At 47.0% G+C, this 17019-nt stretch overlaps 1 protein-coding gene across 2 annotated transcripts in view; it reads right to left on the reverse strand.

The window, feature by feature from the left end:
• The window catches only part of LOC147454037 (B3 domain-containing protein Os07g0679700-like), a 99975-nt gene extending 92269 nt beyond the window's left edge, over positions 1 to 7706 (reverse strand). The window contains exon 1 of one of the 2 annotated variants that reach the window (XM_086516042.1): positions 7434 to 7706. The gene's annotated coding sequence lies outside the window, so the exon portion shown is untranslated. The remainder of the gene's footprint in view (positions 1 to 7433) is intronic. The other variant, XM_086516041.1, reaches the window with a different exon arrangement.
• Positions 7707 to 17019: the final 9313 nt, after the last annotated feature.

A 17019-nucleotide genomic window follows, 5' to 3' on the forward strand; every position in this document is an offset into this window, starting at 1 on the left:
CCCATCACTCATGCTGTCAGGCATCTCTCCTGTGTGCAGGATGTACTGAAAAGCCCTACAGAGATCTGAGGCAAGCAAATCCCAGTACTCCAAGAAAAAGCTGGGAGTCAAACCATCCTCACCTGGACAGCTACCACGGGAGAGTGCTCTAAGAGCCGCGTGTAGCTCCTCTAGCTGAAGAGGTAGCTCAAGCCTCTGGCGCATCTCCTCAGTCACAACACAAGGTATCTGTGCCCACACCTGCTCTTTGCATGCATCCTGACGCTCTAACTCAGGCTCTGCAAACAGTAAATCACGGTAGAAGTCAATAGCAACTGCACGCATGTCCTTTGGCTCTAAACCAACTAACCCGTCGGGTCTCCTTAACTGACTTACCTTGGCATGCATATGTCGGGGTCCCACTGCCTCAAAGAAAGTGCCTTTCACTTTGCCACCCACCTGGGTCCACTAAGATGCCTGTCGATGGAAAGCAAACTCATGGCGCCTCTCCTCTGTGCTGACGAGCTCTTGACAAGCCTGCTGCAACTGCTCCTCCAACCAAGGACTGTCTGGATGCTTCTCCTGCATCCTCTGCAAGGAAGAAACGCCCCGTCGGAGACGTTGCTGCTCCTCTCTCGTTGCGGCCAGGCGAACCGAAGACTCCTAAAGAAAGAGACGACTGAGCTGAGCAAGTCCTGAGGCCACTCTGTCTCAGCAGGAGAATCCTGCATGTCTAAGCTCTTTGTCCAAAGAGCCACCACTCGCTCTCTGAGCAAAGAGTCTAGCAAGACCCTCTCAGGGATGCGAAGCATTGTGCTCCCCCTCCTCTGCCTATCAGTCACTGTGAGGATCACTGGTGCATGGTCCGAAAAGAAAGTCCTAGTCAGAATGCCAACTGTCCCACCCAAGTCACAGAAGTGGTCACTAGGGTAGAAGCGATCTATCCGAGATAGATTCACTCCTCCCACTCTGCAATCCGAACGAGAGAAGGCCAGGCTATCTGGGGGCCTCACAAAGCTAGAATTCTGCCACACATCTGAAACCCGTAGTCATACAAAACCTCTCCCAAGCTGCCAACTCAACTCCATGCACAGTAGTATGGCTACCACCAATCCTGTCAGAGGAGTCCTCCAACATGTTGAAGTCACCCCCAATGCACCATTGCTCTGCCTGCGGCAGAGGCTGAACAATTTGAGACCAAAACGTTGCACATGCACTCGCCACATTGGGCGCATAGATGTCCAGGAAGCCCACGAGGCAACCCTGAACCTACGTAGTAATCCACTGAGCCCTGCCTGGCACAATAATCCCTCTGCCCACAATGGCCTGCTACAAAGAATCCGCAATAGTCATACATATCCCGCTTGGATGCCTCCAGGTCCAAATGCAACTGACCAAAAAGCCTCATATCGTCCACGCAAAAGCTGACCACAACGTCTAATGCGGCTCTCACACAGATGATGCTCATGTAGCATAAGAAGGTCAATCTTTCCTCCCACAAGGCATCGCTAAAGCTCCTGACGCAGTCGGCCCCCCTGACGCTGAAATTGGGGCCCACCTAATCCCTGTACGTTCCGTGAGACGATCCTCATGGGGAGCAAGAGAGAACTGATGCTGCAGCAGCAGCTAATCGTGCTATCTTCGAGGCAGGCTTGGATGGGGAGTAATCCGCATGCGAGCGTCCTCGAGATAGGCGTGACTGTAAAGAGTGTGTAGCCTAAGCCCAAGTAGAACGAGCCATGCGCAAAGCAACCTCCTCTGTCCACAATTCCTCATGTATGTGTACATAACATGGCGGGCACTGCGTATCAGCAAAGAAGTGAACCACAATGTGTCTACATCCTGCTATGTCTGGAGGTGTCACAAAAAACTTGGCCAAGGGCCATAAAGTCTGAAGCAAATCTGTAACCCCTAGGTCTCCCATGTGATAAGAGAACTCTAGGGCCTGTGTCTACCACCACTCAACACTGAGTCTATAGTCCACTCAAACTGGTCCCTGCCGCATAGGGGAAAAGAGAAGCCAACGGCAGAGTCCAAGGCCTCTATTCCCCTAGCTGCAAGGAACAGTACATGAACCCTGAAGCACGCTGCCTCAAGGTCTGGTGAGTGGTCGCCGAGAAACCGTGTAAAGTCGTAGGCAAAGAAATCCCAACGGCGACGATTGTCGAAGCTCGTAAGACCACGAGAAATTGCTGCAAAGAGAGACGTCTGCACCAAAAGAGGGGGTCGCAAGAAAGGCTGTCCCTCTCTCGCCAAGCGACTCGTGGCAAAGGCATTGCCAAGAGATCTTCTAGCAGCCGAGGAAGGCCTTGCCCCCTGGGACGGCTATGGGACTGGAGCGGGAGGAGATGAGGGAGCAAAGGGAGAAGGTGGAGAGGGGGGGCGAGGGGGATCGGCAAAGGCAGGAGGCCGAGATGGAGAGGCAAAGGGAGGAGGGGGGGGGGGGGGGGGGGGGGGGGGGGGGGGGGGGGGGGGGGGGGGGGGAAGAGGGGCGGAACTTGGGGGGAGAAGGACCTCTTAAGGCTGAGGCTTAGGTGGAGAGTGGAGCAGGGGCCTCGTCTTGCTGAAGAGGGTTGAATCGGTTCCCCGTGGGAACCCACTTGTCACGTGACACATCCAGCCCTATGTGTCCGTGGACAAGCTACAGCATCATCAAGGTTCAGTCAATCCAGTGAAGTCTAGATTAGAAGTGATCTGGCACTTTTGTGAGTCTATTCGTAGACTGTGCATGACCAGTCACTTAGCATAGATGCATATCCTCTGGTTGCACACAGCATAATCATCAGTATTCCCTTCAGAGTCCATCAGATTCAGTCAAGGGAATTTTCCAGTGCATTTAGCCTATTTTCCCTATTTTTGGTATTTTTCACTTATTATTTTTAAGTGACTTTCCAACAAAAGTAGGTAGGGCAATTTTGCTAAGAAAACATATAAGCAAACCAAAGTTAGCACTAAATGGCAGAAGAGGCAGCATGAGCTCCACGCTCAACGGGCAACTTCTCAACATACACCCCCGCCCCAAGAGACCTAGCGTTTTGCAGAACCAGCATCACCTAGCGTTTTCCTCACAAGATCAACCAACGTTTTGCCTTTGCAAATCCCGGCAACAGCAGCACCTCAGATCAGCCCTAGCGTTTTGCATTTGCAGAGCCACGGCGACAGAAACACAGATTTTCAGCCCTAGCGTTTTTGCATCTGCTACACACCCTCGCGTTTTGCAAATTCATCGCGACGGAAAGTCAAGTACCCTTAGCGTTTTCAGTTTTCAGCAGTTAGACATCGCAGATCAGGTCCCAAACCTCGCAGATCTCACCTTCCCGCAGCAGTTCCTCGCCGCACGGTCAGTTTCCGCCAGGTTTACAGTTTCAGCCCGGAAAACGCAGATTTCAGCATCTGCGTTTTCAGCACGTCGTCGTCGCATCGTCGTCACCGACATAGAGTCAAAATTCAGCAGATAGAAGATTTGCAGATTTCAGCCCAGAGCGTTTTTGGACAGCAGTAGAAAGATTGCAGATTTAAGCCCTTAGGTCGACTTCGTCATCACCGTCGTCATCGTCGACATAGCCTAGACTTGCATCAGTCTCATGCATACCATTTGTACCGGATTGTGCAATCATGAGTAGACCACTCTCGCCGACGAGAGTGGGGCCTTCGGAGGAGGGTTTTACGTCTCTGGTGTCGTATCTCTCTTCTCTCTCTATCTCTCAGTCTCATACACTTGCACGCATAGTGTCCATTCACTTTGTTTGTGATCATAGCATTCTCTCATTAAGAACGGAAGGTTCTCCCTTCCATAAGAACAAAAGGAACCTTGAGCACAATTCGGAGCACTCATCTTGAGCAAAGCGCAAACATTCATTCCGCTGCACCTAACACCACTGCTGCTGGGCAGGAGCCTCGGGACCACTCTATGTGCCAGGCTGGCGCGGTGGCCCCTGCCGACGTCGACCATGAACCTGCTACCAGCCCTCCTCTTGATCCCCAGGCTCGGAGGGTGGCTCTGTCTGCGTACTCTATGACTCTGACTACTGTTGTTGGCCAGCCCTTGAGGGCTGGGGTTGGGCCTATGGTGTAGGTCGGGGTCTCCTCCGTGGACAGGCCTTCGCAAGATGGCCCATGTGTCGACAGTTGAAACACTGATTTGGGAGACCCAAAGACTTTATTCTCTGTCGGAACCAACCCCCACTCACCCGAGGAAGTAGGATGACCTTTGGGAGAGTGTGGGTGTCCCTAACCAGAACACGTACTGAGGGGATGCCGGCCGCCTTGGCAGCTACCGAGGCTGCCGTGCGAGGTGTCTCCAGGACAGTCCTAATCTCTGAGCCTATCCTGGACAAAAGTGATAGGTAGTTCCTCTTGAAACCAGGAAAGCAAACGGAGATGGGGAGGTCTGCCTCCTCTACCAGAACATTTGTAAGAACATTTGTAGCAACATTTGTAGCTTGGTCAAAACCATGCCTCCATTGTCGAAAGTGGGCTCGAACTACTCGGATGGCCAACGGGCTCATTGCGATAACCTTGGATGTCATCTCGGAAGTCTCGAACTCTATCTGATAGTAGCCGCGTCCGAAGAACTGAACATCCAAGATCTTGCCCACCTCTACGAAAAGGCGGGCCTGGAGAAGATCACGCAACTCTCCTCTGCTAGGTCTGGTGTCGAGAATCTTGCAGATGACGGAAGTCGCCTGAAGGCATTCCACCTCTACACCTAAGCTTGCTTGCTCTGTCAGTGAGAGAGCAAGTCGAAAGGTGGGCTCAGCGGGGTCGGATGAGGGAACTTCATCAGAGTCCCTCTGTGGCGGAGCTTGAGCCTCCATCTATGTCTCCTCCTAACTAGACTCGACTTCCCAAGGCTGTGGTCTGATACAGCAGACAAAGTCCCAAGGCACACAAGCTGACACTTCTTTGGTGATGAGTGACCAGTCAGCCAATGGCTGGCAGCAGGCACACAGTCGTCACCATCAGGGACAGGTTTGACAGGTTCGCCATACAGGTCCTCCTTGGTGGCCGACCTACGAACAAGCCAGTAGCATTGGGTTCCTACGGGGAACCGGTTTGACCCCCTAAAGCACGATACGCCCGAGAAGCCTCCTTCCACCTCAGCCTCGCAGCCGACTATAACTTCACTCAGTTTCTTAGCGATCAATCTCCTAACCTCAAGGCAGCTTGTTTCAGAGTACATGTTCTTTTTCTGGCAGCCAGGGGTGCAAAGGCCTTAGACACAACAATTGGTTTCTCTTTTCTGTTGTGTGGCAGGGATCACACAAAGTGGACTATGCACACAATGCTAGACTTGCTCCATGTCGAGACTCTTGAGTTCTCTCACCACACGGGAGGCTTGGGGGTGACAGAGTTGCTACAGACCCTTTGGCCTCTGGCCAAGTTCTTTGTGGCACTGCCTGATACTGCTGGTTGTAGGCACATTGTGGTGTACTTCTTTGCCGACACCCAGAGTGCACCTTGCACCTTGCTATGTATATGTACATGAGGATACATGTACACAAGATAGAGCCCTACGCCACGATCATCTTGGGCATGGATGGGACAGTTACTTCAGACGCGTCTTTTTTGAGGTCGTTTAGATGCAAATTACTTCCCATCCAAACTGGCCTCGAAGATTGCAAGGTTGGCTGCTGTGGGCGATTTTCTCTCACTAACCCCATGAGGATTGTTTCATGGAATGTGCACGGGCCTGGTGGACCCCGATTTCTACGCCAGAGGGGTCGATTGAGATCGGAGCTACGAAGATGCCTTGTGGGTGGCGTGATAGTTATTCTTATGCTAAAAGAGCATCACCTTTTTAAGAGCGCATTCGGCGTTGTGGAAAAATCTTAGGCCGCTATGAGACGTTTCGGTCATCTACTTTTGGGCTTGGAGACATTCAGGGAGGTGTATGTATGACTATTGCAGACTCGGGCAGAAGGCCATTGTGGAGAGAGGCATCATTGTGCCAGGTAGGGCCCAATGGGTCACTAAACAAGCTTAAGGTAGCCTTGTGGGCTTCTTAAACATCTATACGCCCAACCATGTGAGTGCACGGGCCACACACACACACACACAGACAGAGGTCAGACATCCTATGCTCAGTAGGAGAAGCTATCATATGGGAATTTACAAAATTGTATTTTGTGGCTTGTCAAGTAGTACACAACATTGTGTACAAAAAATTAAAGGTGACAACGTTTAATATAAGTAGGAGAAGCTATCATTTGGGAATTCATTGCTCCGTCAAAACTAAAAACTTTTGTATTTTGTAGCTAGTCAAGTAGTGCACAACATTTTGTACACGCACATAAAAGGTGACAACGTTTTGTATGCTCCTTATGGAAGGTAGCTTCTTTTGATTGATCTTAACATGAACTTCAAGGTCGCCATTTTTGAAAGAGATTATTCCTATTTAAGAGAAAACAGGAGCAATTTCCGATTTGGTCGACTTTGAAAGTTTCTTTCTGGCCAAGATCAAAGATGATGCAGATATCTAGACACATGAACAAGCTGCAACTAGTAGATACTGAATGAAATTTAAATTTGGTTTCTTTACATGTTGCTCAACTTTGGTTTCTTTACATGTTGCCCAACAGCAGAATAGTGGGCATGACGTAGATAATCTTACCTATCATCAAAACACTGGCTTAGACTCTCTCCCCCCATGGATAAATACATACTAAAGTCCATGGACCCTCGTAAACAAGAAAAAACACCCATGGCATTGAGCGCAGTTCAAGATACACCACAGCCAGGTAAAGATGCAATTTGCCTGACAACTTGCATCGAAGGACCCATAAGCCAATAATCACATGGACATTATGTCTAAACATGTAAAGGTGCTGATCATGTTTAAATTGGTGGAGTGGTGGTGCCGGTATCCAAGGAGGGATGTGTACTACAGTTATCCTCAAAAAGTTGACAAGCGTTTATAGTGTTCCGGGAGTATGTGCTGCACATTATAAAATGCTTCTGTCAAATTGCTTCACGCGGTCCCCAAAGAGTTGGTCTAACGGTAAGGCTTTGGCCTCTCAACCTACGAATTGTGGGTTCAAATCCCATGTTGGGTCACACTCTAGAGGGACACCTTGTGCTCACCTGGTGTTCACGTTGCTAGGGCTCTTGCCCTTGGACACTCGAGTGCATCCTCCTCTTGGGGTGGGTCACCCGAGGAGGAGGTTCCTAGCTGGTTGCTAGGAGTTCTCTCCGTCGTTCCCAGCATGTGGTGAATCAATTAGGTGGCCATGGTGATGCCTACGCGTAGCTCTTGCCCGATGGTACGCGGCCCTTGCCCGACCATGTAACATGGCTAATATTTGGAAGGGATAAGCACCTGGCCCTCTGGTGTGTTGGAAAAAAAAAAAAATTGCTTCACGCGTAATTAGTTACATCTCTCTTCTCTCTCTCTCTCTCTCTCTCTCTCCACCAAAATTTTGCGAGAAAAGAAAAGGCAGGAGTTGAAGACGCACCAAAATTTGAACTTCCAGCTGCCAGACGTAGTTGCAGAGGAAGACGTCTTCTCTCTCTCACACACACAACACATACAAAGACACAGGCACAAGCAAGTTGGTCTCCTCTCTCTCACTCTCGCAAAACTCTCTCTCACTCTGTGGAGACGGCAGTCGCAGAACTGGCAGAAGTTGCTTCTCCCTAACTCCTCCCCCCCTCCCTCTCTCTCTCTCTCTCTCTCTCTCTCTCTCTCCCTCTCCGGGTCTCGTGTCGAGAAGGAGCGGGCTGCGGGCTGAGTAGTGCTAGGTAGTACAAGTAAGAATGAGACATTCCCTGCAGCAAACAGCAGTTCACTTTTAAGCTACCGGCACGTGGCGTATGGACATGACGCGTTGGTCTCTTTCCGGCTAGTGCTAGCCTATGACTTCGAAAAAAACCATTTTCATTGTCGCAGCTATTCAGCCCCACTAAGTAACACCCCGTCAATGGGATCCCCAGCTAGCAGCTGCGCGCTCAAAACACGAGGTAGGCTCAGTCGTCCGAGTTCAAATGGAAGTGTTCGAGTTTACTTTTTCTATTTTAGTATACTTTTTCCTGTAGAAGTTTAGGTTATATAGTTTATTTCTTCCCTTGTTGATATCGAAATGCACGCGCATGTGTGGTTAGCTCACCATGTTGTCGTGGCCAAGGTGGTGGGTTCGAACCGCTGGGAGGGCATTGACTTGCGTTTTTTGTTGGACATTCATCTCCCTCAAGATTCGCACGTGCCACAACCACCGTCGATCCCATGACGGGGTCTTACCCCGTGTTCTTTGGTCACGTGCCCCCCCCCCCCCCCCCCCCCCCCCCCGCGGTCACTAATTGACACATCCCTAGGGAGGTGGGATAAATGGCCTTGCAATCCAGGCCGTCCGATTGCCGTTTGAACTAGGTGTGAACTAAGAGTGAACTCGGGAGATATGTGCACCACACCGAATTTGGTGCGAACTCGGTGTGAACAAAGTGTGAGCTTGGTGTGAACTGGGGAGGGTCTGTACACCACACCAAATTTGGTGTGAACTCAATGTGAGCTAGGTGTAAACTTGGACACACACCTTTCTATGAATGCACGATAGCCTAGTGGTTAGAGTCAATTCCGTGGGGGAGAAGGAAGCGGGTTCAAGCCTTGGATCCGAAAAAGTGGGAATCTTTTGCATTCCCTAGGTAATCCAACGGCCACAATCAATTGGTGATCGTGAGCCATTGATCCCACCACCCAAAAGGAGGTGTCACTTATTAGTAACGAGCCCCCCCCCCCTCCCAAAAAAAAAGCACTAAAGGGCAAGGGGTCTTCAATGAAGCCCCGATCATGGGATCAATGGATGGGAAGTCGGGCGCTGATTTCAGGGCTATCTCGACCATCCACGCAAGCAAAAAAAGGAAACATGGACATAGAAAGTAAATGTGGACATGGAGCTGATGGGTGGCCACGCTGGCAAGAAAAAGCTTACATGGTGGGGTGATGAGGCAAGGCAGGCAGGCCACTTTGAATTTTGGAGGGCCAACGTGCATGCATGCAAAGCTAGAGAGCGGAATGAGGGAGGGAACCTGCTGGGGTCGGGAAGGGCTCTCAAGGCGGCCATGGATTTGAATTAGGTAGTCAAAGGGTAGAAGGAGGGAGAGAATCTGGTGAAGTCATGAAAAGTTGGCATGGATTTGAACCAAGTAACGTGTGTGTGTGTGTGTGTGTGTGTGTGTGTGTGTGTGTGTGTGTGTGTGAGAGAGAGAGAGAGAGAGAGAGAGTGTGTGTGAAAGAGTGGTTGAGACAGAGGTAGTGAGATAATGTGTGTATCTACAGCTGTCTCCCATCAATGTTGTGTATTTCAATTGTGAGACAACAATAGAAGGGGAATCATCAAATGACTAGCCGCAAACCGATGATAGTGGCATGGATGACTAGCCAAAAATTGAGGGACTTGGGGTTGAGATAAGGCCGAATTGTAATCCATTTCCACATCTCCAATGTTCACTGGCAAATGCACTATATCCATTTCTATACACATCAAAAGGGGACGATTATGGAGCGAACTTTTTTTTTTCCATCCCACCACCACTACCTCCCATTGCCGCCCCTTAGCACCCATCACCATCACCATCCTAGCTTGCCATTGGTGGTTAGTGGTGTTAGCTTACTACCACCATGTGTTGCCCCTACTCCTACCACCGCCGCCCCTTCCTCCAGTGGAGTAGCCAAGGACCTCCTCTCTCCCACATACACTCTCTCTATCTTCTTGACTCTCCCTCTCTATATATCTTTCACTATCAATCTTGCTCTGTGTGTGTGTGCCTAACCCTCCCATCCCCTTGCTCGCATTCTCTCTCTCTCTCTCTCTCTCTCTCTCTCTCTCTCTCTCTCTCTCTCTCTCTCTCTCTATGGTGCCTTGCCACCGCTCTCTTCATCCCCTATTCCCTTTCTCTCTCTATGTCCCCCACCACATCCTCCCTCGAGTCCATAACGAAATTGAATGAAGCATTATATTAAAAAAACTGGAATGAAATGTTATATTAAGCGTTTTCAAATGCCAAAATGACCTGTGACACCCAACTGGTGCAATCTTGGTGAACCTAATACAATGTCTAGTTACAAAATAAAATGAGAGAGAGAGAGAGAGAGAGAGAAGAGGAGCAGCGCGGGGGAGTGGGGGGGGAGAGAGAGAGAGAGAGAGAGAGAGAGAGGGAGGGGGGGGGGTATGGTGCCTTGCACTGCTCTCTTCATCCCTTATTCCCTTTCTCTCTCTCTGCCCCCCACCACATCGTCCCTCCAGTCCATAACGAAATTGAATGAGGCATTATATTAAAAAAACTGGAATGAAATGTTATATTAAGCGTTTTCAAATGCCAAAATGACCTGTGACACCCAACTGATGCAATCTTGGTCAACCTAATACAATGTCTAGTTACAAAATAAAATGAGAGAGAGAGAGAGAGAGAGAGAGAGAGAGAAGGGGGGGGGGACAAAAATTATAAGAGGGAGAGAGTGTAGAGTTTTTTTGGCTTTCTAAAAGAAACCCTTAGTGTTGTGTTGGGTTAGGGAGACTTTCATTGTTTTGAGTGCATGATGGAGACTTACCTTTCATTTCACATCTTGACATATCTTTACTTTTCTTGAAGTGAAGCTTCACCTTACATAATTTTAGTAAATTTTACACACACACATATACATATATGTTTTTTTTTCATTCTATTATTTTAGAATGCTAAAGTGAAGCTTCACCTTACATAATTCTAATAAATTATATACACTGATTAGTTCTTTTTATTTCACCTTTCATTTCACAACTTCACATGGTTTTACATTTCTTGCATTCTATAGCTTGATTCCAATCAGTTTTAGCGTTCTAGAAATCTCTTTTATTAAGCGGTGTTGGTCAAGTTTCCTCCTCACAAAGAAGAAAACAAAAAATACTAATAAAAATTTTGAGATTTGCAAAATTTTTAGACGACTTTCTCACATATTTTAGCAGTATTTCTTTCGTTTACCATGGCTTGCAGCTAGCTAGTCTTGATTTTCAATCGGCTCAAGACTAAGCTGAGGCAATCCTTTCCAAAACACTAATACCAGTTTAATTCAACCTAACAATTTTATCACTTTCTTATTGTTTTTGAAAGCCGTCGTGACTTTTTCACTTGTTTCTTTTAAGAGGGCAAGAGGAAGAGTGCAAACCTTAAAACAAAAAAAAAAAGAAAAAAAATCATTCCAAAAGAAGCATCGATATCACTAGTGCTTCTTTTGGGAGGTTTTTTTTTTTTGGATTTAAGCCCCCTTTCTTTTCCTCTTTTTCTTTTTTTAAAAAAAGACTCCACTCTCTCCCTCTCACCCACCCGCCCCCCCTCTCCCTCTCTCTGTCCTCTCGTCCCTTCTCTCTCTCACACACACACACCACTCTCGCGCACGAGTATCGCACCAACCATGCAATTCTTACCTTCAAGACCAAAGCGAATCGAGTCAAGCTCCTTGAACAATCGAAGCTTCTCAAGGACACAAAAATTTGGTTTGCTGAAGATCTCACACCCACCCAACTCAAACAAAAGAAGATCGAACTCCAAAAGATGCGAGAACGCGCATAGCAGAGAAATGGGCAGTTTACCAAGGAGGCAAAAGCCATCATCCAAGAGTTTCGACATCCCACCTTATCTTTTTTCCCCCACTCGATGGACCCTCAGGCCTTAACTGATATGTATCATACGGAATCCTTTGTACTGTTTTATTCTGGTCTTATAGGTCATATATGACCTCCATGGACGATAATTCAATCTCTCTCTCTCTCTCTCTCTCTCTCTCTCTCTCTCTCTCTCTCTCTCTCTCTCTCTCTCTCTCTCTCTATAAACAATTCTTGAGTTCAACTCTCGTTGGATAGATCTTTACGGTCTCTTGGGATAGTTTCCCACGATGTTAAAAATTCTCTTCTTCTTCTTCTTCTCTCTCCGCTTCCCCCCCCCCCCCCCCCTCTCTCTCTTCTCTCTCTCTCTCTCTCTCTCTAGAGAGAGAGAGAGGGGGGGGGGGGGGGGGGGGGAGGGGTGGAGGGAGGAGTAGAGAGAGAGCAGAGAGAGATGCAAGAGAGAGAGAGAGAGAGGTTTGTTATATTTGACAGGGAAAGAGGAGGAACAAGGGAGTGGGAGAAGAGGAGGAACTTGAGGAAGGGAGGGTGGTTGCTAGAGGAGGATATGGAGGAAGGGAAGGCAGTTAGAGGAGTAGATGGAGAAAGGAGGTGGAGGAGAGGGAGGATGTTGGAGGAGGAAGCACATGGGCGGCGAGAGGAGGAAGGGGAGGTAGGGAGGGCGGCCCTCCAAAAAAAAAAAAGCCTCGCTCCAAAGCTCGCTCCATTGAGCACTTTGTTCCATTGTAAGACTGGAATCGGACTACTTGCAATTTAAATCTATTGGCCATAGGATTGCCTTCATGGAAGATTCGGCATGCATCGTTCATGCAACCCATTGCCTTCTATGCATGAAAACCATTTGGGAGTGGTTGTCACTATTGAGGCCATCAAGGTGGAATGGTGCACTGACAAGAAAGAGCATGGCTTGCCTCTTGATTACATGAAAGACTCAATTATTTTATGTGGATGCATGCTAAAAGAGAAGACCGTTGATCATGATGTCTCTGCTTGGCCTACTAGTTGTGAAACATCAATTTTCTTAAGCTCACATCCTAGTTAGATCAACAAAGAAGCATGGAGTAGCTAAATGGATACAAGAACACATGTGTCATCGAGGTGGAAGCAAAGATCAAAGATGTCATGCCAAGGGTAGGACTAGGAGGGCATGGCCCTGGCAAAGTGTCGGACACACTTGCAGTATAGAGTTCTATATACAGCTAAGAGCTAGAGGGCCAATTGCGTATAAAGAGGATGGTTGGGTGGTTATTCGCAAGTATGTCTCCCCTCTGTCTTACATTGGTATCAGAGCTCAGGGGCGAGGGGAGCTATGGTGGAGGGGAAAAGCTGCCTTGCATGGCTTTGCATGTGCTCTCTCTCTCTCTCTCTCTCTCTCTCTCTCTCTCTCTCTCTCTCTCTCTCTCTCTCTCTCTCTCTCTCTCTCTCTCTCTCTCAGGGCATCAGTGTGGGTATGCATGTTGATAGGGCCGAATAGGAGAGGCTGCAGATCAATGCGTGGGAATGGGACCCTATGCAAAGAGAGTCCGTTTTTGGACCTGCTAAACAATGGTTGTGGTTGGGCTTGTTGGATGCGACATGACGGCCCCATCAATTTTTGTCACAGAAGCTACAGGGCTCGAGACGTTTGTTTTTGTTGCCTGCATGAAACGTGCGAGCTTTTTTTTCCCAGATCGTACACAAGGTAAGAATCATGGTTTACCTGCCATGCACCAAGATCCTCACAAGGGTTTGTCAAGTCAAATATTGTGTTGGTATAGCTCTCAAGGAGGGCTGATTTCGAGGCAAGTAAAGAAGTTGTCAACATTGACTATTTTCACTCACAAATTGGGTTTCAAACCGATGACCTTCTGGCTTGTAGCCTGAAATCCTAACCGCATGATTGTGTGGTCTCTTGAGAAGGGTGGTTTTGACAATTAATTCGACTACGAGCTTGAATTTTGCTTTCCAAAGGCTTTATTGTCAAACACTATACGTAGTAAAGTAGCACGGATGAAAGCTTGTTACCCGTGGAGCACGGCTCAAATGGTATTTACTGCTTCTTGTCGAATACGAAGGAGCACACACACAAACCACTGGTCGACAAGGCAAGTCCATGCAAGTAATTAAAAAGGTACAGAATAGTTTTCCATTTTGTTGACACGCTTTTCAACAATATGCTCAATAGCTATGGTATGCAATGGGTATGTGTGCTATCGTGGAAACTTTTTAAATATTTGTGCAATTTAAGCCATCACGGGACACGCAAGGCTTGTAAAATTGTCATAAAATCTAATATCTAACATACCCAAATGATTTTCTCATATTAAACTGATCATTTAATATGGGAGAATAAACGGGAACAAGATTTAGAATTTAGACATGTACTTATGAATCTATCTCAACATGGGGCCAAAGTCAATCAGTCCAAATATCAGATGGTCTGTCAAACAGCAATACTAACTAATGGAGCTTGAAAGACCTTAGGGTTAGCTTCATTAAAGACCTCCAAATGTTAGTGTTAAAAGTCCTTAGACCTAGGACCTTAGGCAAGCTAGAGTTGTGCTTGAGGTGGGAACCCGGCCCAAGCTGGAGGTGCTTGTCATGCTTGTTGACTAAGGTGCTTGAGGTGCTTCATGACTAAGGTGCTTAAGGTGCTTTATGACTAAGATGCTTGAGGTGTTTAGTTGCTTCATGACTAAGGTGCTTGAGGGGCTTAAGGTGTTCCAAAAGTCAACAAATATCCCTACATATGGGGGGGCGAGCCCTACAAGTAGGAGCATGAGAGAGAAAACACGCACCCTCACTCAAGGCAAGCCTAGGCCACATGTCAATATCCTCTCTATGTTGCCCTCATAAGGTGTCTCAAGCCTATTGGTTGGCCTCTAAAGGGGTCCAATAATCTTTTAGCTAATTAAATTAATTGTTTAAGCCTTTATCAAGCCCTCTCTCTCAAAGGGGTAAGAAGAAAACTTGTCCTAATGCTAGCATTGTTGCTTGATATGACTAAAGCATTTGATTGGCTAGGCTTGTAGGGGTCCAATCAATTTCATTCTTGAGCTACAAGGAGGGGTCGACCAAGGCAAGTTGGGGGTGTGCTTGGGGGAATACTCTCTCTCTCTCTCTCATACACACTCACATGTGCTCATTCTCACTTGGAAAAGTGCAAGGACTTCATCTCCTTCTCCAAGATTGTTGAGAGCCTACACCAACACTCTTGGCTATGGAATGCAAATCCAACCAAGAGCCATGCTTCAATGCTACAGCTTTCCATCTTCATTACTATGCTATTATGCTAAGCAAGAAGAGTGATGATAAGTAAGGGACTATTTCTTTATCATAAGAACGTTTCTTCTTCCTCTTCCCTATCCTCATTCCCTGCTATCTCTCTCCACCTTTGAAGGTGTTTGAGGTCTTGGGACCGAGGCCGGGGACAAGTTAATTCTTTCTTTTAGCTAAGTTACGGGCATAATTGTGGTGCATGAAGCTCTCTATCTTCATTGCACCATCAAGGTCTCAAGGAACACAAAGCTTGTATTGTACCAAGTCTCTCTTTATCGGAGAAATTATAATACAAAAGCCTTTTGGAGGGGGGACCGGGGCACCACATAAATTTGGTCCTCAACTGTTGTCAAGTTCTCTAATTCTCTCTCTTACGAAGTATTGGTCGTGCCAAGTTAATTAAGTACAATGGGTATATTGCTACTTCTAATCAAGTTCACCCTTTATTTTCTCAAAGCACTCTCATAAAAATGCTCACTACAGTTCTCTTAGTTTCGCTATTCTCAATGTTCCTAGGTCATTTCCATTACATTGGTATCAGAGCTATTGGTTTCTCTTTTCTTGCTTAAGAAGAGAGGTCCTTAAGTTTTCCATGAAAGGTTGGACCTGTTCATTGCAGTAGGGTAAGTGGGACAAGGATCTATTATCTTGGTTGAAAAGGACTTAGCTCGAGGTACACTATTGGGAACTATAGTTTTAATAATGGAGTCTCTCGAGGCTTGCCTTTGGCTTAACCAATATTGAGCTACTAGCAAGCTCAACAAGTACCATGAATGAGCAATGTTAGACCGTCTCCACTATTCTTTGCAATCAACAGTCTCTAAACCACAGGTGTGGCTGCTTGAGAACTAATTTTCAAAGGTAAAAAAGAGTAGCAACTAAGGTTTTTGAGGGTACCAAAGCACAAAGTAGCACACACATAAGTTTAATTAGAATGGCTAACAATAATCAAGAGAGTAGAATGAATATCCACAACTTTGGGCTGCTTGAGAACTAATTTTCAAAGGTAAAAAAGAGTAGCAACTAAGGTTTTTGAGGGTACCAAAGCACAAAGTAGCACACACATAAGTTTAATTAGAATGGCTAACAATAATCAAGAGAGTAGAATGAATATCCACAACTTTTATTTTGCACATGAAGGTGCTACGGATGATGCCCTAATGTTTGTGAACTATCTTGTTCCTAGGTTGCAACAAGCTATGGGCAACCTTGCTTTGCAAGCCGAAGTTACTCAATAACTTCGTGCTTATGCGATTTCCCTTCCTCTCTAAGAAGAGAGAGAGCTTAGGAAGCCTCTTGTTGAGACTCCCAAAAGAAATCTCTCTCGGATAAGAGAAGAGGAGGAATCCAATGAATGAGAAAGAAGTGAATCTCCGAATTATTTTGAAGATGTAGCTCCACGAAGACAATGGTCCGAACGATCCCCAACTCCTCCCAAGAGGAAAAGATCATCCTATAGTCCTTCTTCTCGTCACTTTGAAAGGGAAGAGCGGAAACAAAGGAAGAAAAAGGCAAGAAAGAGGTCACTCTCTTCTCCTTTTTCTTCACCATTCTCTTCTTTTGACAGAAGCAACGGTTATTCTTCTAGAGAATACAAGAGGAGAGGACATCGCAAATCCTACCCTACTTGGAAAAGGTCCCAAACACTTAAGAAGCTCAAAGAAAGAGGAAAGAGTATCTCTTTTCTCACCTATGATGGCACCTTTGGTGCTACCGACAAAGTAATGGCATTTATCCAACAATTTGATGCGGTGTTTGGAGACGAGGTCTTCACAAAGTCCTCCAAGCTATAGCATGTAGCTATGCACTTCCAAAAATTTGATGGACAATGTTGGAAGTAGGGTTGCAAGAAAACACATAGAGCTTGGAGAAGATGACGAAAACTCAAGGCACACAACAAAGAGTGTTTTACTTAGTGTGGAATGGAAAGATAGCTAGTCCTAGAATGATGGGTGTATATACAATGCACGGGGGAAAAAACCTCCTAGTGAGGGAAAAAATGCCCCCAACAGTCGTAAGTGTGTTCACACACATCACTACCACTTGTATATGGTAACAAACCCCCCTAGAGTGATGCGGTGAATGAGAGCTGGCACATGAGTAAAGGGAAGTGCCATGCCCTGAGGACATGATCAGTCCACAAAGGGGAGTAAGCCCAAAGCTTTGCGGAAAGCTTTGAACTTCTCACGAG

The sequence above is a fragment of the Adiantum capillus-veneris genome, chromosome 7 (assembly GCF_014529385.1).
Source record: "Adiantum capillus-veneris isolate H3 chromosome 7, ASM1452938v2, whole genome shotgun sequence".
In the NCBI taxonomy this organism is placed as follows: Eukaryota; Viridiplantae; Streptophyta; class Polypodiopsida; order Polypodiales; family Pteridaceae; genus Adiantum; species Adiantum capillus-veneris.